Source organism: Trachinotus anak, unplaced genomic scaffold, assembly GCF_046630095.1.
Source record: "Trachinotus anak isolate AG129_WGS33_773 ecotype Australia unplaced genomic scaffold, CSIRO_AGI_Tana_v1 ptg000012l, whole genome shotgun sequence".
Lineage (NCBI taxonomy): Eukaryota > Metazoa > Chordata > Actinopteri > Carangiformes > Carangidae > Trachinotus > Trachinotus anak.
The window spans coordinates 5,760,081-5,782,462 of NW_027273863.1; the positions used below are offsets into that span (position 1 = coordinate 5,760,081).

At 39.8% G+C, this 22,382-nt stretch overlaps 1 protein-coding gene across 4 annotated transcripts in view; it reads left to right on the forward strand.

Moving 5' to 3' along the window:
* Nucleotides 1–22,382, forward strand: part of LOC139628559 (eukaryotic translation initiation factor 4 gamma 1-like) — a 97,702-nt gene that overhangs the window by 7,505 nt on the left and 67,815 nt on the right. For all 4 annotated transcript variants that reach the window (XR_011692809.1, XM_071490316.1, XM_071490319.1 and 1 more), the window contains exons 2-3: nt 10,834–10,890; nt 11,577–11,699. The gene's annotated coding sequence lies outside the window, so the exon portion shown is untranslated. The remainder of the gene's footprint in view (nt 1–10,833; nt 10,891–11,576; nt 11,700–22,382) is intronic.

A 22,382-nucleotide genomic window follows, 5' to 3' on the forward strand; every position in this document is an offset into this window, starting at 1 on the left:
AAACTCACAGCAACAAGTCTGGTAACCATTTTTTTCCCAACTTTTTTCAGTGCCCACCCAAACAGATATTAATCACATCACCAGTACTGACATTGTTCTGTCAAAACCAAGAATTCACACCATTGTTTATGGTACTTTAGATCAAATAAGTGGAAAGAAACACAAATCATTTACAGTAGATACCGATTTGATTGTAATTGAGGTTTTTTTGACCAAGCTGTTGTTGTAGAGTCATTTGCATATTGAGCTGGTAGGATCCCGAAGGCCACAGAAAGACACACACCCAAGTGAGACCTGCTCAATCAGGGGTTTGTGCAGGATTACTGCTGTTTGTTAACTGTGATGCAGCAGAAAATCAAGCTAACGAACAGGTTTTTGTACCAAGCTGACTGTTGAAGTGTACAGAGGAGCAGAGGGCATTACCTTTCTGTGTCAGAAAGTCATTTTTATCATATTTCTGGACTGTTATCAGCTGTGTGTTGGTGATGTTTCTTTTCAGCTTTTGGCTCATTTTCTTCTGTCAGCTGTCGGAACAAAGGATTTGTGTCAGCTTTGTTTATGGTGTCTGAATAACTAACATTGACACTAAGTGTGTAGCTTTGGTTTCATGTAACTTCTTAAGACTATTTTTCTTTAGCTTTTTTAAATTTAATATTACATAATATTGATCATGCATCTGAACTCATTTTGTTCTTATTGTAGCCTTTGTATTCAGTTACAACAAACAAAAACAATGCAGATAGTCACTGGAGAGACAACCACAAAACAAAAAGGGAGAAAAGTACAAGGAAGTTTATGTGTGTGTGTGTGTGTGTGTGTGTGTGTGTGTGTGTGTGTGTAAGCAGGGTGGGGGTGGGAGAGGGGGGTGCGGGGTTGTTCCCAGAGTCGGGGGTGAGATGAGGGATGAATGAGGCCAAAGCGGGGCTGTCTGTCTGTATGAGTTGTGTAGCTGAATAGATGAGAGCCACTGTTGCCTCAGGCTCTAGCTGGCTGACTGCCTACCTGCACATCACTCTTTGGTTGACTGTACTCACCTGTTCAAATACATCTATGAACCGAGGGGGAGGGGGGAGTTGTAGGCTGCTTTACAGATCACCTTGTTTTGTATTTATTGAATTTGTTCCACAGTCTTGCTTTTATTTGAATGCCTGCACTGTGCTCACATCCCCCGGTTAACTCCTGTTTCTAAAGGATAAAGCAAGTGACAAGCTTACACCAGATAAAGGCATTAGTGCATGTTTTCCATATCCGTTTACGCTTGTTTTGTCGGCTTTATGATGAATATAAAACCTGAAGTTTGTTAGGTTTTACTTTAAATAACTGTGAGTTTCTGATTCTCCAAGCTGAATGGTTATAATGATTTATGTATTCAACCTGTGACTAGAAGCTAAAGTAAATAGAAAGGACTACACTAAGCTTTTCCAGCAGCCCCACTTGTTGCTTCTGTGGGGCCTTTTTTTCTAGCAGCAGAGTTAGAGACAGAGCAGCAGGTGAGATAAACCAGCAGTAGCAGTTTCAGCTGAGGACGGCGAATATGACCTCTAGTATTTTATTTTTCCTTCTATATGTTTCATATTATTGACAAGTCACAGACAGAATACAAAAACCAATGATAGATCCTATTGTCTGGTTATCCAAAGTATGAAATATCTTATTCCTCTGTGCCACAGAGCTTCACTGTTGTCCAGAAAAACTGAGACACACTGTTGTACTGAGCGACATTTTCCTTCATTATCATGATCGAGGGCACTGCAGTGAGTTAAACCCACATACAGTACACACAACATGAAGACTAAATGAAATCATGATAGAACTGGACTTCAGACCTCGGTGGACTTACTCCATCTTTTGATCTTTGACAGCCTTGTATCAGTTTCTGTTCACACAAGATACTAACACTTCTCAGAGAGAGACTGCTGGAGCCTCTTTTGTCTGTGCCCTCCATGAAAAAAATCTAAATTTTCACAGATTCATGTTTGAAAAGTATATTTCACAGGTTTTCAATAGGTCACACACAACCCAAAAAACTCGCTTCGGTTAAAGAGACTGCATTGAATCAATGTAACAACAGGGCTAAGTTTGACATTTCTGGTGATCCGTGTCTGAAACTGACAGGTGAATGAATAACAACGGTACTGTGAAAGGTATTCCTGGCATTAACATAATTGTTTCCTTAAGAAGGAAAAGCCTTGTGGACGTTTGCCAGCAGAGAAATTAGGAGGAAAAATATGCTAATGTCAATAAAAAGTAGTTTGACAGATCCTCTTTCGCTGTCTTTGAAATTGTTTGCTTTGCAAATATGACTCTTCATTTTTTATGGTTGAATGATGCTGATTGAGCTGATACTATCTATTAGACTGCTCATGTAACATGTTTTTTATGCCCTAATGTTAAAAACAAGTCCTTCTTTTTAAACTGTAAGAAATGCCTTTCCAACAACTCCTCCACAACTGGTACATTTTTTGATTTTCTATCCCCCTAACGTGTTGTGAACACACAAAAACACACTCTCCCATCCTCTTTCACCTCTCACTCTTGCACTTTCTCCTCCTCTCTATCCATCTTCCCTCGGCTCTCTCCCTGCCCCTGCGTGGAGGCAGAGGGATTTTGATGTTGTCCCAGACAATGGACAATTTGGGTGATTTCCTGTGCGCCAGTGTCATATGATTTTGTCCCGAGGCAGCGCTGTTCCAGAGCCTTTTGTCTGGCTGGCCTGAGCCATGGAAGTCAGACTTCCCTCTTTCTCTCCTTCCCTTTTCATGTGGCCTGTGTGAAAGAGCCGAGTCTGTGGCTATTGTGGCGTGATTTAGTGATTTATCCACTGGATCCAATGACTGAGGGTTTGACGTGCAGTGTTAACTGTGTATTTGATACTACCAGCCAGGTCTTTCACAGGGATAGTCTCTCCACATAGGAAAGACTTGTGCATTGTGGGAAACAATAGCTTTTGTTGCATTGGATAATAGATACGGTTTTTAGAAAAGGTATTCATGTTCCTGTGGTGATTAGATGGGTTTTAATGTTTAAGTTGCATTAAAAATGATTTTAATCCTCTCTTTGACGTCCATGCCGTCAGTTGTTTTTCCCCCTCAAAGTTCAACTCAGATGAGTTGTTGGATTTCAATCAGTCGAAGTCGATTATATCACCTTTACGAGCGCGTAATTCGTGCAACATGATTTGCCTATTGTGACTAATTTCGAGGAGGATGCCTGTTTGGACCTGACATGTCGAGGAGCTAAGCAGAGCTGAGGAGGTGTAACTAACAAGCGGAAATGTGTGTAACTGTGTGAGTGAAATTCCAGATGCCTGCATCGATGGGGATGGTTGAAATGATCCTAATCAGGAAATGTCAGCTTTAATGTAGGGATTATTTGTGTCCTAGCATGCTCCTGCCCTGAGGACATACAAGAGGCATCAGTATGTTACAAATGTGAGAACTTGTTGGTATGACTGCATGAAGAGGAATGATTCAAATGAAGTTTGATGGTGCATCTTCATGATAAACGTGGATAGAAGCTTAAAGTAAAGAATTTGTCCCTGAAACTTATAATAAACAATGAAAAACTTTTCACTTGGGAGTAATAATAATTTAACCAGCCGTGGTTCAAAACTAATTAAACCTGATGGAATTAATAGAATCATACATTGTCTAATAATCCTTCAGTTTTATATGGCAGAGTCAAGACACAAGACTAATCAAGTCTTGTGACTGTCATCCTCCTTTGTGTTGTATCCAAATCCTGTTTGTACCAGATTTGAGAGTCAAACTCTGGTTGTTATCTGAGCCTATCGTCACAGCTCAAAGTGATCCAGGGTCTGGATTTAGGTGAGCGAAGGAAAATGTGGAGAGAGGAAAGTGGATAAACAGTGGAGAAGAACATGTGAGAAAAATAACCAGAGGTAGATGGCTGAAGCCTGTCTTAGGAGAGAAACAGGGGAGCTGATCAGTTTTTGTTTTCTGGTAAAGGGCTGCACTGTACAGTATAATTCAGATATTTAACTTTGTTAACATTGTTGCCCAAATGTACTTTTGTATGAACATCAGTAAGACATGACACATGACTGGTCGTTCACCTGTGACGAGCGCTGATCCGAACTGTTTTCAGTTCAGTGGTATTTTCAGTACAAAACAAGGTCTGGAAAAGCACTGTGTATAAGGTGAAAAACTCAGCAAGCAGCTCGCTACAACAAAGTTGTAATAAAATGATTGTCTCTGAGGCCTTTTAAAAAGCCTTTAACGTACTGTCACACTGACCTGACAGCAGTACTTTCAGTCACCAGTGAGGGGCATTTCCCAAAGAAGGGAAATGGAAGACAGGCAGATTTGTGTACAGAGGCCTCCAGTAGTATCAGGAACTAAGAGAGAAACTAAAATGGTTTGCTTAAATGAACTGTATGGTCTAACGTTAGATGTGTGTATGTGTGATACCTGTTCCGAATGGCAACATTTGAAGGTGAGATTGAAAAAAGAGCGTTTGACCCTGTCATAAACCACTTTTCCACTGGTCAAAAAACCTGCTGACACCAGGCTTTTGTCCGCAATGAAAAGGCTACAATGGACATTCACACCTCGGTCAAATGACTCTGCAATAGACGTGGATATTTATCGGCTCTGGCTCCGATTGGCATTAGTGTAAAGACAACACCTGGGTGAACCTGCTAATTTTCGCCCCTTTTCCTGCTGTAACGTCTTTCAGTGCACACAGACACTGTAAACAGATCTGTCATTTGCTTGGTGCGATGTCGTCTGTGTGTGTTTTATAAGTGGATGTGATGACATCATTGTGATGACATCACTGCATCACAAACTCATCTTGCAGTGGAAAAGGTGTCAAACAGCTTTTATTAGCAGGTTTACCCGCATTTAAAAACCAGCTTATACCTGATAATCGTGGTGGAAAAAGGGTGTTACTTCCACGCCTCCAAACACACTCCGCAGAGGGTTGCCTCGCAGTGTTAGCAGGTGTTCAGACTGAAAACAGCCCTGCATTTAAAAATTAAAGTGGGACAGAAATTATAGTGGGACAGTGTTGTTTCAGCTACAAATAAAACAATGAGATACACCATAGGAATTCCAATTTGAATAATAGATCTATGAGTTTGAATTTTTATCAGATATGTATACTCTGGAAAGTTATCAATTGGTGCGATCAAATGATGAGGAGATATACCATTCAGATATACAAAGTAATTTATCAGGAATGTCCCCTTGTTGGTGTTTCACCAACCAGTCACAGCAAAAGTTAAATTTAAGGTCAACTTTTATGCTGGATGATCTTGCTGAAGTCCTACCAGGTTAATTGGGACTAGGGTTGCAAAATTCCGTGAATTTTCAAAGTTGGAAACTTTCCATGGGAATTAACAGGAATTTATGGGAATTAACGGGAATTTATGGGAATAAAACAGAAATTTACAAAATTGAAGGTTGGCCCTCAACAGGGAACTTAAATATAGTTGGGGAAAATATATTGTAGCATAATCTTGGCTAAAACAACCAGATTTAATGCAAGTACACTCCTCAATCACATGCACACAGCACTGCTTACTGCAGGGCTATTGAGGCCACGCCCCCTGCATGCACTGTGCACTCCTCCATCACATGCACAGATGATTGCTTAAACCCTGGAGGCCACACTTTTGAGCCCAAAGTACAAGACTATTGAAGCCACACAGTTGAGCCTGCAGATTATATAAAGTCAATTAAGTTTTTTAGAATATTATGGGGTAAATATATTTGATCTATAATGGTATTACTGTTTAACTTGCAAAAATTAAATAAAAATGTATTCATACAGTAGCTAGCTAGCTGGTAAGTTAGGTGCTAAATGTAAGCTATTTTTCATTTCAATTCAATTCAATTCAATTCAATTCAATTTTATTTGTATAGCGCCAAATCATAATATACATTATCTCAAGGCATTTTACAGGGTAAGGTCAAGACCTTACTTTGTTACAGAATAAACCCAACAGTTCCCACAAAGAGCAAGCGCTTGGCGACAGGGGGGAGGAAAAACTCCCTTTTAACAGGAAGAAACCTCCAACAGAACCGGGCTCAGGGTGGGTGGCCGTCTGCCTCGACCGGTTGGGTTTAGGAGAAGATAGAAAGAGGGGGAGGGGGAGGAGAGGGGAGAGAAGAGAGAGAGAGAGAGACCAGGAACAGCTGTGTCGGTAATGGTGTTATCAATAATAATGACATGTAACAGTGGTTAATAGTAAAGATGAGTAGTGGTGGATCTGGGTCCTGCTGCTCCAGAGGTAGAGATACCTGCAGAATGAGGACAGAGAGAGGGAGAGAGAGGAGAAGCACAAACTACGGGAGAGAAAAAATACAAAGTTAATGGCATGAAGTTATCGAGAGAGAGAGGGGGAGAGAGACAGAAATAGAGAGAGAGCGCCCAGTGAATCATGGGAATCCCCCAGCAGTCTAGCTATATAGCAGCATAACGAAGGGATGGGTCAGGACATACCCGAGCCAGCCCTAACTATAAGCTTTACTAAACAAGACAGTTTTAAGCCTGATCTTAAAGGTAGAGAGGGAGTCTGCCTCCCGAACCCACACTGGGAGCTGGTTCCACAGGAGAGGAGCCTGATAGCTGAAGGCTCTGCCCCCCATTCTACTCTTACAAACTCTGGGAACCACAAGTTGACCTGCATTTAGAGAGCGAAGTGTCCTATTGGGAAAATAGGCAACTATAAGCTCTCCAAGGTACGATGGTGCCTGACCATGAATGGCTTTGTAGGTGAGGAGGAGGATTTTAAATTCGATTCTGGAGTTTGCAGAGAAGCTAACACAGGAGAGATGTGATCTCGTTTCCTAGTTCCTGTCAGTACTCGTGCTGCCGCATTCTGGATCAGTTGGAGGCTTTTTACTGAATTTTTGGGACATCCTGACAATAAAGAGTTACAGTAGTCCAGTCTTGAGGTAACAAATGCATGAACTAGTTTTTCAGCATCCTTTAGACATAGAATGGGTCTGATTTTAGCAATATTGTGCAGGTGGAAGAAGTCTGTCCTAGAGACTTGCTTTATATGTGAAGTAAAGGACAAGTCCTGGTCAAAAATGACACCAAGGTTTCTGACTGTAGCACTGGAGGCCAAGGTAATGTCATCCAAAGTCAGTATATTATCACATAGTGTATCTCTGAGGTGTTTTGGGCCAATTACAGTAACTTCAGTTTTGTCTGAATTTAAGAGTAAGAAATTACTGGTCATCCAGGTTTTTATGTCCTTAAGACAGACCTGAAGCTTGGCTACCTGGTTAGTCTCACCTGGCTTCATGGATAAGTACAGCTGGGTGTCATCTGCGTAACAATGGAAATTCATCTGGCGCCTCCTAATAATGTTTCCCAGAGGGAGCATATATAGACTGAAGAGCATTGGACCTAGCACAGAACCTTGTGGAACTCCATGACTGACTTCTGTGATGATAGAGGAGTCATTATTAACATGAACAAACTGGAGTCTATCTGACAGATATGACTTAAACCAGCTTAGTGTGGTTCCTTTGATGCCGACCATATGTTCTAGTCTCTGTAATAAAATCTTATGATCGATGGTGTCAAATGCGGCACTAAGATCTAGTAGGACAAGTATAGAGACAAGTCCATTGTCTGAAGCTATGAGGAGATCATTGGTAACCTTAACCAGAGCTGTTTCTGTGCTATGATGGACTCTAAAACCTGACTGAAAATCTTCAAACAAACCATTCCTGTGCAAATAATCACATAACTGGTTTGCAACAACCTTCTCAAGGTTTTCATTGACCATTTAAGAGGCTAGCTTATTATAGCTACCACAAATGTGATGCTGTTTCTTCTGACTCCTGCAAGACGGTTTTCTGTAACCATACAAGAATTTATACATCAATTGTAAAATATTTTGAAGACCATTTCAGTTGTTTACAAAAAATAACAAAACAAAAATACAAAACAAAAATATTTACATTTATGTTTGTATATGATACAGTTTGTTTAAATTACCCCCAATTTCCAGTTAATTCCCAATAATTCCCATAAATTCCCATAATTCCCATAGAAAGTTTCCAATTTGGACTATTTCCAAAATTCCCCAGCTTAACTTCCCATGGAAAGTTTCTGGAAAGTTTCCAGAAATTTACCAGAAATTTTCTGCCCCTTTGCAACCTTAATTGGGACCTTAAGCAGGGATGGTTAAGGGATGGTTAAGGGATGGTTAAGGGATGGTTAAGGGATGGCTACAACATGGCGTGATATGATGTGGACTCTTATCTCGGCACTTCCTACCGTCGCAGCCCAACAGTCTACTTCGGCAGACCAGTTGTTCCCCCGTACTTACTGTCCCCTCCGTTGTGCTGTGAACTAGCTGGGCATTTACAATTATAAGAATGTGAAAATAGTACAAGGAAAAGCACCGGAAAGACACAGTAATACAATATAAGGTGAACCATCTCAGTACCATCCCAGAAAACTTTTGCTTCCCTGGATCACATGGTTGGTAACCTGAATGGCCAGAGTCCGGATCCATTTAGTTCAGACTCGATTGCTTTTACTTGGTGTCCCAGTTTTTCAGATCTGACTTTGCATCTTGAATTTCTGAAATTTCTGAAAGTCTGAAAATGAGTATTTGACTTGACTTGAACTTTTAGATGTGAGTTGAGCAGTTTGAATCCAGCCTGTAAATGTCAGGCACATTCATTTTCTTCCTGAATCGCCTGTTGGAAATAAAGATTCTGACATTTCACAACTTGAAACTAGATACTGAGAATTTCAAAAAGTGAAATCCAGACTACATAACCAACCGGTCAGTCCTCACTGCAGAAAATCAAACAGAGAAGAAAAGAGGCTTTTTGTTGGACATGTCACCAAGGAGACGCCAAAACACAACACCTGCTTAGCTTAATTTAATTTATTGTATTTTTATGCCCAGCAAAGAGTCATGAAGAAAGACGAGAAACTGAACTAAAAACAATCAGAGTTATCCAGTGGTTTCAGTAGCAGAGGTGCTGCCTGAACATTTCCTCTGTGTTCCTGCAGCTCCGCACACACACACACACACACACACACTCCATAAAGCTTGTCCTTCTTCAAGGTAAGCTCCATTAGGTTATGTTTATAACAAAAGGTGTGTGTGTGTGTGTGTGTGTGTGTGTGTGTGTGTGTGTGTGTGTGTGTGTGTGTGGAATTGGATCTTCTTATAGAAGATAGTTGAGAGTGAAATGTTATGATCAATCCTGCTGATACTGGAAACCAAGATGGGGTGTGAAATAAGAGAGGAGAGAAAGAGAGACAGTGTGTGTGTGTGTGTGTGTGTGTGTGTGTGTGTGGGTGTGTGTTTGTTTGTTTTAAGAACAGAGCAGATCTTATCTATCTTTAAAGAGGAACTACACACTAATTATTTTTTGTGCTGTACATGTGATCATAAAGATGCTTTCTTTTCTGCTTGGATTTGAGAATTCACTTCAGCTGAACTGTCTGGCTCCCCACCACCACCCCCAGTCTGTGCCTCTCACACACACACTGCTGGTAGTGTTAGCAACATTAACAAGCCTGACAAGCACTAGCAGAAAAAATATGTTGTATATGATCAAGATTTATGGCAGTGAACACAACACACAGGAACCAATGACTGTGCTATGTTCATGTGTTCATGCTGACGAACAGTGATGTTAAATGTGATAAACAGCAGAGCTACAGCTGTGTACTGACACCTGCTACAGACTGACAGAGCTTATGGAAAACATACATGTACTGTATAAAAAGAAGGAGGCACACCAGGACCCCTGGAAGTGCTGCTTAGGGTTGGGGGGTTGGGGCTCTATTGCTCACTTCCACGGTAGACCGACCTGACCTCCACACCCATATTATAATTGTTACATAATATAGTCATGTTAATAATTAACACAAATTTAATGTACCATACTGTCATAACATCACTACACTATTATCATTTTATTTCACACTATTTTATATTATAATTTATATTTCACATATTTCACATATTTTTGTCATGAGTTATTGTTATTATTATTGTTGTTGTGGTGGTGGTGGTGATGGTGGTGGTGGTAGTAGTAGTAGTAGTATTAGTATTATAGTAGTATATATATATATATATATATATATATATATATTTTTTTTTGTTACATTCTTCCTACAATTATATTTCGAGTACATCCTTACTTTCCACTATACTTTGTTTTTCACCCTCTCCCCCTACACACTCACCTCCCCATACACCAGTCTACCCTGGATCACAAAACACAGATACAACTACCTCACATATTAACATCGAAAATACACACACACACACACACACACACACACACACACACACACACACAGACACACACACACACACACGTGCTTGCATGCATGCATGCACACCTGCACACACATAATAGGCTCATACTATACACATCATATTCTTTTCCATGTCCCTATAACTGTTTTTGTTGTCATCCAGTACAGAGGGTGCTGGTGTTGCATCACTAAATTACACGAGACTTGCCTGAACTTTGGCCACTGATCACCTCTGTCGTATGAAACCCCGATATTCTGAAACACTAAACTTCTGTATTTTACTTTAACTCAAGATGAAAGTGATGTTATAATTTAATTTAATTTCATATTACAGCAAAATATGCGACGCAATCCACCCAAATCTCCTGCAGCTCTAACCTGAGCTGTTTTCTATGATGGAGAAACAGTGCGTTGGAGCTTCCCAAGAGCACTGACTGCATTCCTGATTTGACTCCACTCTCTGCTAAAACATAGAACACAAAAAAATTAAACTGCACACCAATGGTCCAAACAAGAGAAATCTCTAAAACCATGTTTCTGTTTCTGTCCATATTATAGAAAAACCTCCGGTGAAAAATAACAAGATAAAACACCCAGGAGAAGATTCAGTGAGTGGTGAGTTAACTGGACACACCAGTCTCTCTTGTTTTTACTGTGCTCTTACACTGATTATTTTGCACGTAAGCCACACTTGTAATGCTGCTACTATTAGTCTAACTGCACATTCTGCATCGTCCATCTCAATGAGACCTGCAGTATTTTGCATGCATGCAACAAAGCACACATCCTCTGCTGCTCTCCTGTTGAAAGACACACAATTACACAACAGGGCAGTTGTGAAATCGAGACAGTAATTAAAGAGTCTGGTTTTTACTACGCATTCATTCTCATTTATGAGGTCGATCTTATCAAACCGACATGAATGCAGATTAAACATCAGGATGTGTGCCCTCATGTCTTTATGGCACTGTGCTTTTATGACTGATAGACTATTGTGTTGCTCCTTCTTAAGGATACCCCTAGGCAACATACACTGTTTTTTTGTTTGTTTTTTTTTTTTTTTAATCAGAAGTGTTTTGTATGTTTTTATGACATTTAGACCAACCAAAAGGTTTTGTTTTCTCAGCTATGTTATGTTGACTTTTCCAGTCACCTTTCACATCAAGCGATTGCAACATGGACACCGAAGTCGGCGATGGTTGCAGTGCTCCATGAAAACACTTTAACATCCTGTGTTGACTGATAGAAGCTAACTGCCCTTGTTCACGACATGTTTTTCCCTTTATGTCCATGTCTATTAGTTTCATCTGATGACTTCATCCCATTTCACTTTCAAACCACCATACCAACGATGAACAACACCTGGGTAACAACAGTCACTGACAACTTGCCATTCAGAGCTGGGGAGTGTTTCACAGGTGGAGGTAAGTGTTCCCAAACAAACAATTCTTTTATCATAATTTGGTCGCTCAGTACAGATAATAATCTGAACTAGACTGATACAGGGGCAAACAGCCATGTACACAAGCAGCAACAACTGATGTACGTAATGTTTGGATACTTGCCTACCTTGTGCAGGAATTGTATGTGTGTGCGGGTGTGTGTTGGTGTGTGTGTGTGTGTGTGTGTGTGTGTGTGTGTGTGTGTGTGTGTGTGTGTGTGTGTGTGTGTGTGTGTGTGTGTGTGTGTGTGTGTACACGTGCGCACATATGATTATTGCACAACTGCACTAGAGACCAGGCCTATGTACATGTGCAGTTTTGAATGAATTCATTTTTCATCTCTGACTGTTGGTGTTTACTCAGTGTAAAATGTCTCTTGCTGCAAATGTTGCATGAATTATAATTTTGAATAGAATTTTTATTTATATGTTTAGTGTTTTATTGGTATATTAGGATTTGATTTATAACTCCAGTCACAAAAGGCTCCTCATGTGCAGGAATGATGTGCATTTCTGATACTGACCACCTGAGGGCAGTGTATTTCAATCAGGAATTTATTCCTAGACACAGTGCATTATAGAAGGGGCTGCAGCGAGGTCTGCATGGTCCGACAGACTGACCAAAGATGGCACAGGTTACAAATACAGTAAAATAAACATAGACCACATCTGTGTTTTATTCTCCTTGAGAATTCTCCTACTGGACTATAGTGGCTGGATGATATTCAAAGAGACGTAAATTGAGAAAATCGACCTGAACCAATAAGACTGATCCAGGCTGTTGGTTGCAGTGTAATGTTGTAGGGAACATTTACTTGACACACTTAATATCAGTCAATCGTGGTTTACATACCACGGTATTGTTGCTGATCATGTGGTTCCCTTTATCGCCACAGTTTACACATCTTCTAATGGCCGCTTCCAGCAGGATAATGCACCCAGTCACAAAGCAAAAGTCGTCTCAAACTGGTTTCACAACCATCAGAGTGAGTTCAGTGAACTTCAGTGGTCTTCCCCGTCACTAGAACTGAATCCAGCAGAACACCTGTGGGATGTGGTAAAGCCAGAGGTTGGCAGCGTGAATGTGCAGCTGCTGCAGCAGAAATTATTTGATGCAGTCATGTCGACATGGAGCAGAATCTCAAAGGAAAGTTTCCAACATCTTGTGTAATTCATGACATGAAGAACTGAGGCTGTTCTGACAGCAAAAGGAGGAACTACCCAGTATTGGTATCATGGTCCTAATAATGGGCTCAGTGAGTGGATATGCAGCAGCACATCCCAGATTTACAGGAACTTAATTTGGCTGAAACTAGGTTGGCTTCATTTATTGCCCATTTATTATTCAGTGATTGTAACTCCTGCACTGCTACAGCCTCTAGTTTACATACTTCTTTATTACGCTGTTTCCTTCTTCCCTTCCCATTTAGATTTCCCTTGCCCCACTCATACTGTTTGTGTGTGTGTAGAGATAATCACCCGGATGCACAGGTATGCTATTAATGTATTTGCGTGTGAGTGTCTGAGCACGTTTTCCTCTCTGTCCAGAGACTCGTCTGCCTCTTTGTTTGTGTATGGCATGGCCTGTGATAACCTATCACAGTCCTCCAAGAGAGGCTAGTCAGATGTCTGAGTAAGTCTACAATCCTCTGTGTGTGTGTGTGTGAGTGTGTGTGTGTGTTAGTGTGTGTGCGTGCGTGCATGTGCGTGCGTGTGTGTGTGTGTGAGTGAGTTGAGGTTAACTCATCACGTCTCCTCTTCCTTATCAGTCAATTATGTTTATGAGTTGTCTGTATGGACATAATGACTGTGTGGAACCAGGCAAGTACACACACACACACACACACACACACACACACACACACACACACACACACACAGATACAGACATATATTCTGTACCAGGTGGTACAACAGTCATGAAGGCAGGTTTATGAAGGTTTATGAAGGTTTATGGTTTTTTCATTTAATTTGATTGGAGGTGTAGATGAAGTTTGCTTCACCTTGTTGATGAAGCGCACTGAGGGAAACGGCAGCAGAGGGAGGGAGACCATCTGACAGGACATGAATCACTGGGACACTTGAAAGCTTTGACTAAAACAACACATGACATGGAGATACATATCAAAGTGTTACACAAACAAATTGGCTGTTGAAGTTATCATCAGTATTTATGCTGTTTGATGTGGAGAGCTATGTCAAGCATGCAAAGACTGTATACTTTTTCCCACTCAAGCTTAAGACTTCAAAAAACGGTGGAAAAATTAATGAGTGAGCAAGCGAGAGGGGTGACGGGATTGAGAGAATCAGGTCAAATGAGAGAGTTCAAAAAAAAAAAAAAGCAATAACAGAAGGCCAAATGCTAGGTTTCCTAGATGTTTGATAGTGCTGCTGTGGTGCCACTGCGGCAATAGCATCTAAATAGAAAATCTCCTTCAGCAAATGAGTGTCCCATCTGGGGCCTTTGAAGTTCCTCAGCAGCGAGACCCAACACTTCCTCTTTGCATTACAGAGCCAGTTTGTGGTCAGTTTCTCAAGGGAATTAACAATACGTGCCTTGATCCATGCATGCTTATGTGTGTTTGTGTGTGTGTGTCTGTGTGTGTTTATCATAACCCTGAGAGCCAGACTACACCGGACTGGTGCCTCACTGTTATTGCACATCGTTACTTTCTTTCTTCTTCTGACCTTTTTTCACATTCATGCACAAACGCTGTAAACACACATACTGCAAAGTAATCCATTCACAGAAACTTGATATAAAGATACAGTAAAGCACTTAATGACTTTGCTGCTCTTGTGTGTAATGTAGCTTAACGTCAGTTGAATACCTGATAAGACAAAACTGAGCACCATGCAGATAGGATTCCATTTACATTCTTGTTAAATGAAGTCAGTTATGTCTATGTACAGCTTGGATTGCTCATTTATCATCAGACTCAACTGTTACTGTGTGCTGCGCATGTCAGATGTGGATTTCAGATTTTAATTCAAGGGACATCCAGTGACAAGCACCCATCCCTTGTAGACTTGGATGGCTCTGAAAATTTGGATTCACAAAAATGTCAATGGATTTCAAGCCAGAGTCACAAAGAAAATAAAAAAATAAAAAAACATCCATCCATAGAAAATTACACATACATTTGTTGTCATATTGTCAGTATGTTTCAGTAAATCCTCCCTTAAAGGATAAGGCTGGTTATTCTACATCAGGGGTATTAAATTAAAACTCAAAGAAGTCCAGTACAGGATAATAAATAAATATATGTAATAACAATACCTTCTCTATATGTTAGTATAATGATAACTATATGTTATTTCACCACTTGAAAAAGTGCTTAAGTTTACAAACTGAAATAAAAAGTGTAGCTTGACTTTCCATTTTCTTCTGTCTGGTTAACTCCAACATTTTACCAACAGTCTCATCTCACATGTTAACAACTGAACAGCTTTAACATGTCCTTGTCTCTGTCTTTTCCTCTTCTATCCCACTTTCCCCACTTACTTCTACAACATTGTCTCTCACCTCACCTACGTAACTCGCTTACTGACTCGAGTCACAATGATCGGCTGTGTAGTGTCATATGACCAGTGTCATAAAGGCTAGAAAAGTTGTGTCAGATAAAATAGAAATGCGTCAAATTATAATAATTATAAATAATTTATCTGGGTCTGGATCTGGACCGTGGTCCACCTATTAGTGACCTCTGTTCTATTTTTTTTTGTTGTCTGTGCAACAGCACAACAACAGCTCACATAAATATAGTTTCATATATAAAAAAAAGTTACATAATTCCCTAAAACAATGGGACACTTAATATTTTTGCGAATGTTCCTGAAACAAGAGTAAATTATGCATTTGTGGTGGACTTTTTAATGCACATTTGGTCCTCTACTGTGTATTTTTGGCAGCGAGACAGTGTGTGTGTGGTATTGACTGAAAAAAAAAAAAAAGCTATAGCTATGTTTGTAGAAAAACAATGGAACATGTCACTGGTGCAACAGTTTGGCTTGTTGATGTGGTTTAACAGTTTTTGGGCAACAATAGAGGTCTGTGCCACAGACTTTAGCTGCACAGCCAATACTTGTTTGTAGGATTACTTCATTGTTCTCTGATCTTTGCATGGGATTTGTTTTCTTGAATAAGAAAAATATACAATATAACCAGACTTATCCTTCATAAGTGATGCTTTTGTGCTGACAGTGCAACATGAAAGTTTGCTATGTTGTGGAAAACATGACACACATGTAAATACATAGTCTTGTGAAGCTCCTGTGAATGGAAGATGGTTGATAATAGCAACAGGATCTGATGGTCCTGGGTTCATCTGTGTAGAGCTGAGTTTTCATCATCATCTACAAGCTGAAGTTGTGTTTTTGTGAATGTCGAGACAGAGTTGTGCTGGAAGATGTTACAGTTTGGCAGTTTGTCACTTATCTAGTTGCCATATTGTGTAAAGTGAGATCTTCATGTCTTTTTTGATTATAAAGCACGTCTAGGTTCTATATTAATACTGTGAAAGTATCAAAGCCTCAGCCCACAGAGAAATGCACACAGCTTAGCCTTAATACGAGCTGTCAGGACTTCTGTAACTTTGTGATGTCACAACAAAGCAGTTACCACAGTCAGCCATGCCCACCTGGGCCCGCCATCCAACCTTGGAGGATTCTGTTTTTCTGACTCGAAATCTGTTATATTTTTATTACATCATTCAGAAAACATTCACGGCTCTAAGCCTCTCCTCTGATTGGCTGACTGACCTGTTGTTACTAGAGCTCCAGAGAGAAGCCTGAGAGAGGAGATGTGAAACAACACTGAGAAGGTTTTTGGTTCTTAAAACCACACATTTTCTTCTGATGGAGATCAACACTTCAAATAAAACACTGGAAAAGTGTAAAATATGGGACCTTTAATTTTAAGCTCCTGCAGCACAATTTTCTGAGCTATAGTAAAGTCTTTTTGGATGCTTTTTTTTTTGTCCATCATGCTGGACACATGCAGGCTAAAGCTATCAACATGTAGTTCTGTGTCTGCTCGCCAACAGGACTCAGCACCCTTTATTTGCTCTGCTCTCCACATTGTGCAGGTGCACCAGTAAACACTATCAAGAGATAATCATTCTTGGCTTATAGCCCAAATTCATATCTCCCTTATGTTATTTTACATCTGATAGCATTCAGACTTCATCCAACACCTGTTAGAAATTACGTACTGTGTGTTTGAATGTTGAACCATAACAGTGCAGGAGATAATGTATTACAAAAGGGTTTGGCAATTCATTGCACATTACTTTGGTATCTATACAATGGATGATTAAGTTACCATTAATAAGAGGTAAAGTTATCTCTAAGAGTAAAGGAGCTAATGCAGAAGTTGGAGGCTTTTCCAACAGTAATGGCACATCTGGTGTGCGGCCTGAAAAACTGAAATGATTGAGTAACAATATCTCTGCTCTCTTTGCAGCCGTTGCTCTTGTAAATGTCTGGGAGTTCTGATTCAGGGGCTGTTCCCGAAACCTGTCAGGTTTGGACAACTACCTGAAGTATTGCTGGATACAGAATATTTAATTTAAGAGATGTTTACTCCAGGCTGTTGGCTTCCTGAAATTTAAAACGGATATGCTGACTCATCGTTCCAAGTTTTCAGTGACACGCAGTCTATTTATGGTTAGTCACAAACACAAATACTGATCTAATCTAACAGCTCGGAGCATGCAGACAGAGACACGGACTGTTTGGCAGTTCAGTGGCAGTACACATTGTTTGAGTGTCATCTTACTAACCTATCTGCTACCTGTCTTGATTATTTTGGAAGTAATGACAGCAAATTATGTCAATATCTACTATTATCTCAGTGAGGATATTTGCACATGCAGATATCTGCGTTGGAGAATCTTATCTTGTAAGAAAGAAGATCCTACATACTGCTCTTGCTTAGCATCACAGTTTCTTAGTTATTGAAATGTTTTGGTTCCTCTAGTTGGCAACTGGTGGCAAATGGTGGCCCACGGGCCAAAACTGGCCAGCCAGCAATAATATCTGGCCCGCCAAATTATTCTGATAATATGATTTTTTTTTAAATTAATCTTATAATATCAACCTGACAGTCTCACATTAAGCTGTAGCTAATGTCGAAATACAGAATGTCCTCCCATCTGAAGAGGCTTATTATACTTTTATCCACGTTGACAGTGAATGACAGACACAACCGTGTCACAGTGGAGCAGTGCACAGCGCCTGGTTCTCTGTCATAGCAGTAACAGCTACCCACAGATTATTAAATTATTAAATATGTAAGTGTGTTCCAATATTTCTTTGTGCAGGGTGAATTTTAATAAGATTGAAAAAAACATAATACACCCATTCCATAAAATGATACATATTCAAGTCAAGTCAGGTCAAATACATTTTGTTTCTCTCAGAAGGTTTTGCACTATGAACTAGGGCTTAAGAATATGCAAACAGTATTAAGACTATTTTGGAAGATATTACGGTTACAATATGTGTCATGATTTAAGTTGGACTAAAAATAATGAAAAAATATAAAAATGATGATGTATTTTTCTTTACCTGTGGAGAATATGATTTGTAGTCTCTGCAGCACCACAATGCTTCATTTACGTATGTTTTGTCACATTTTACAATTATCAAAAAACTGCAGCTCCTGTGATACTGGGATATTGCACTTGGCCACATTGCAATTTTGATAATATGTCAATGGATTGTGCAGCTGTACCATTAACACACAACACCCACAATCCTCAGACTTGGCCTTCATTTTGATGAAAAAAATTCGACATATTAATAAATCTGGGCTTGATGCTTTCGGAGCATGTGCTCCGAAGTTTAAAAATGAAGATAAAAATGAAAATGTATAAAATGTGTGAATATGTTTCCATAATAAAGGGAAACAAGGAGACATTTACAAACAAAATGAATGTAATACAAAAAGTAATAATGAATTGTTTCTGCTTCAAATTTTGTTTAATAAATTTGTAATTATTGTTTGTGTGCTTTAAACTGATTTAAACTGTATGAACGTTATGAGCAGTATGAACGTGGGAAGGTTCTCTGCCACTGTGGTGGTTAAAGTAGTTTTTTGAGCCAGTTGTGGAGGATGAACTGGCATCTCCTGTTTCAGTAGAAACTTACAAACACTCAATATCTGTCACTCTCAGTCTTGTGAAATAATGACTAATAGGCTTCATATGTTGGGTATGTCACTGGCTTACTTCTGGTAGAGCAATAAAGGAGGTACAGACAGAAAGTATATCTCGAAGTAGACAGAATTAGCAATAATAGAAGCAGCTTTTGTCAACTCCATTGACGAGTGTAGTGTGATTCAGTAAAACTGCATAGAATGGGAAAGACACAACTCGAGAGCCACTTCTAAAAAACAAAACATTAACTAGAACATCAATTAAAATGAATGCTGCCTTTTCTTGTCTATACATGTACATATACAACACACACTCGGTGACTAATTTGGTTGAAACCAAGTCAAGTCTTCTCAGTTTAGGTAGCCACACCTTGACAAGACCTTGTGACTGATAACAACTCCTGCTCAGTGGAACAGACCTCAGCAGCAGCTACGGCTCTCACTCAGACTTTGTGCAAAATCAAATTAAATTAGTGTTGATACTGAAGTAAAGTGTGTATTCTTACATGTATAATCTTCAAATATTATAATGAATGTAATGCGAGTTCACCTTTAGGCCACAAAAGCCACAAGGTAAATTAGCTGCTGCTGTTGGATGCTGTGTGGTTTGTGTGGCTGAACCACACAGTCACACATTGCCTTCGTCTGCTCACTCTGTCTGTCTGTCTGTCTGACTTGCAGACTTTATGTGTGCCATTTCCACACCAGTGGGAAGTTGGGAAAACAAAGCAGCTCAGTTTCCGTCTTCCAGGGCTAATGGTGCTACTGGGTAATAGTCTCCAGAGGGGTAGCATTTCCTCCACGGAGGGCAACATACACACACACTCACAAAGAGCTAGAGTAGTTCCGGTTGCCCACAAAGGGATCCAGTCTCCTTCCCTCATTTTGGCTTGTCTCCATCAGTTAGCCCCAGATTATTAAGAAGGGCCAGTGGGGGCTAGTTAGTGGTCTAGTCTGGCCATTTCTTGTCTCGTGACATCAACATTCATACAGTACAGCAAAAGAAAATATGGAGGGTTCAAGGTAACAGAAGGGTTTCTCTTGATTGAAATTTTAAGGACTTTTTGAATTTTTTATTTATTTTTTTTGTTTAGAATACATTCAGGTACAGTGTTGAGATGTAGATCACCTGTATTTTGGGGGTGCTCAGCGGCCAATGTGCAGTCACTGCGATTAAACATGGGAAAATAGATTTGAAGCGTAAAATGTACTTTCGGTTGTGGTCGTGGGCGTATGGCATGAATAAATTGTGAGTCATTACGGAGCCTGATTAAAATAGGAACAGGACGTGCGTGAGACAGACGACTGAAAACCATTCAGTTTTATTTTCAAAGAAAAACAGAATTTCAGTTCAAAAACTAAATATTAAGGATTTAATGATTGTTAAATGTTTAAACATATCAAAGATAGGATGGGGCGACCATAATTAATTTTTTTCACTTCTGGACAGTCTACACTGACTTGAAGGGCAAAAATGTTGATAAAGAACTTCTGGGACAAAACTATAAAATTATAAAATGACTGACGAACTGTCAAAGCCACTTTTTTATGTATAGTTTGCTACAAACAAGATTCAATCATTGAAATACTCGCTTCAGTGCTGAAACCCATACTATGTATTTTATATTTTGTGAGCTTTCAAAACTTCACTCAGTGCTGCTTCATATTGAGATTCAGAAACGTCTTGTGAGGCTCTGAGCACAATGTCTGAGGACCTTTTGAACCGGGGTTCACAGGCCACACAGGAAGCAGGGCTTCCAATGGGTTTTTCCCTCCACTTTCTACCTCCACGGTTGAGGTGAACAGTGGAGACAGGACTGTGTGGGAAATATTTATCCTATTCAGAGCAACAGAGCAAGTTATGGGTGGTATACGAGAGAGCGCATGAATCTGACATCATATCTTCAACATCATCAGATGAAGAGTAAATGATTGAGTTCCTGCTCAGTCTGCACTTTGGCGTATCACATCCTTGATCTGTACGCAAGCAAGACAGCAGCTTTGGACATGTAGAATATAGGAAAGTAAGCAACAGTGAATGTCATCATGAAAGTGACCTGATAAGTAAGTGTAAATGATAGTATGAGTATAAATGATATGCTGATGTCCTGACTGGAAGTGTTTTTCATTCAAATGAATGGGGAACAGAATCCGGTCTGACCACACCTTCCGACACTGCAGACAGTAGGTGAGAACCTGTAGAGAGAGTGGGAGGGTTGTAACTATGGCTGAATGATCAAAGTCACACTGAGACAAACCCTTAGCAGGTGAAGTAGACAGTGATAATGTTCCAGTTTACTCTGATGCAATAATGACAACGATTTAATCATAGTAAGTTATCTTTGGAGTTCTTTGGAACTTAGGCCGAAGTTCAACAGGAACCACATGACCATTGTGTTTCAATTAAGGAAAAACCTGGTGAGAGCTTTGTCTTCATGAAAGTTATATGTATTTTATATTCAGATGGGGATAGATTGATTTCAGGTGATAAATATCTGGCAAATTGCTAAACTGAGTGTTCAGATGAACCTTATCCTAACCATGCATGTCTTCTCCAGTTCAAATGACATTTAACAGAAATGACAGAAATATGACTTAACCAATTCAATCTGAAGACAGTGCCATTAAAATAAAATACTTACTTGGGGTCCTTGCTGGCGAGTGATACCCTGACCCACGCTAACAGTAACCGCATGTAAGAAGTAAAGCGAATGCACCTGCAGTGAGGAAGTGATGATTTCATTGGTCAACGTCATACCTGGTGTTCTATTGGTTTGGGAATTTTTTTGACAGGTTCATTTCACAAAAATCTGAAAACTGGAGCAGAGATCTGAGAGCAGAAGTTTTGCGAGTGCACAGAAGCAGCATGACCAGTTTTAAGCAGGAGCAGGGGCTATTTGAGAGCGAGGGCATGGATTTAAGAGAAAGCATCACAAAATCTGAGCATGAAATGAAGAATATTGCTCTTGAAGCGAAAGACCACATGCTTGAATAAAGGAGAGAAAAAAGAAAAAAAACTCCATACAAAAGAAACATAGGTTAAGCTGTCTGAGCAACACCTGTATACATTTGTTTATGTACAGCCCGGAAAATTGTAATCCTGAGACGTCATCATCAGTTGTTTCAGCCCCAAAACAACATATTTTTATTATCATTTTTCAAATGACAAAACCGTCTAGTAGCAAAGCCGGAAGTCAAGTGACATCGTTTCTGTTTTGATCAATCAAAAATGTTTTTTTTTTTTAAAGCATGACCATGATCATTCAATAACCCGAACCAAATATTTATAGCTGGAACCATGACAGTTAACCAAACTTTAACACAAGAGTTCTTTTAACCCAAACCATGAACTTTCCCTTAAGTTGACCCAGTTGTAACCAACTAAGCATTCCCTGAACCTAACCAGTCGATAGCATTGCCACATCATCCAGCTGCTGTTGAGTGTAGCAGAAAAAGAAATCAGAAAATGTTTTTATGTGTTTTGTTTTGTTTTTTTTGATAACATGG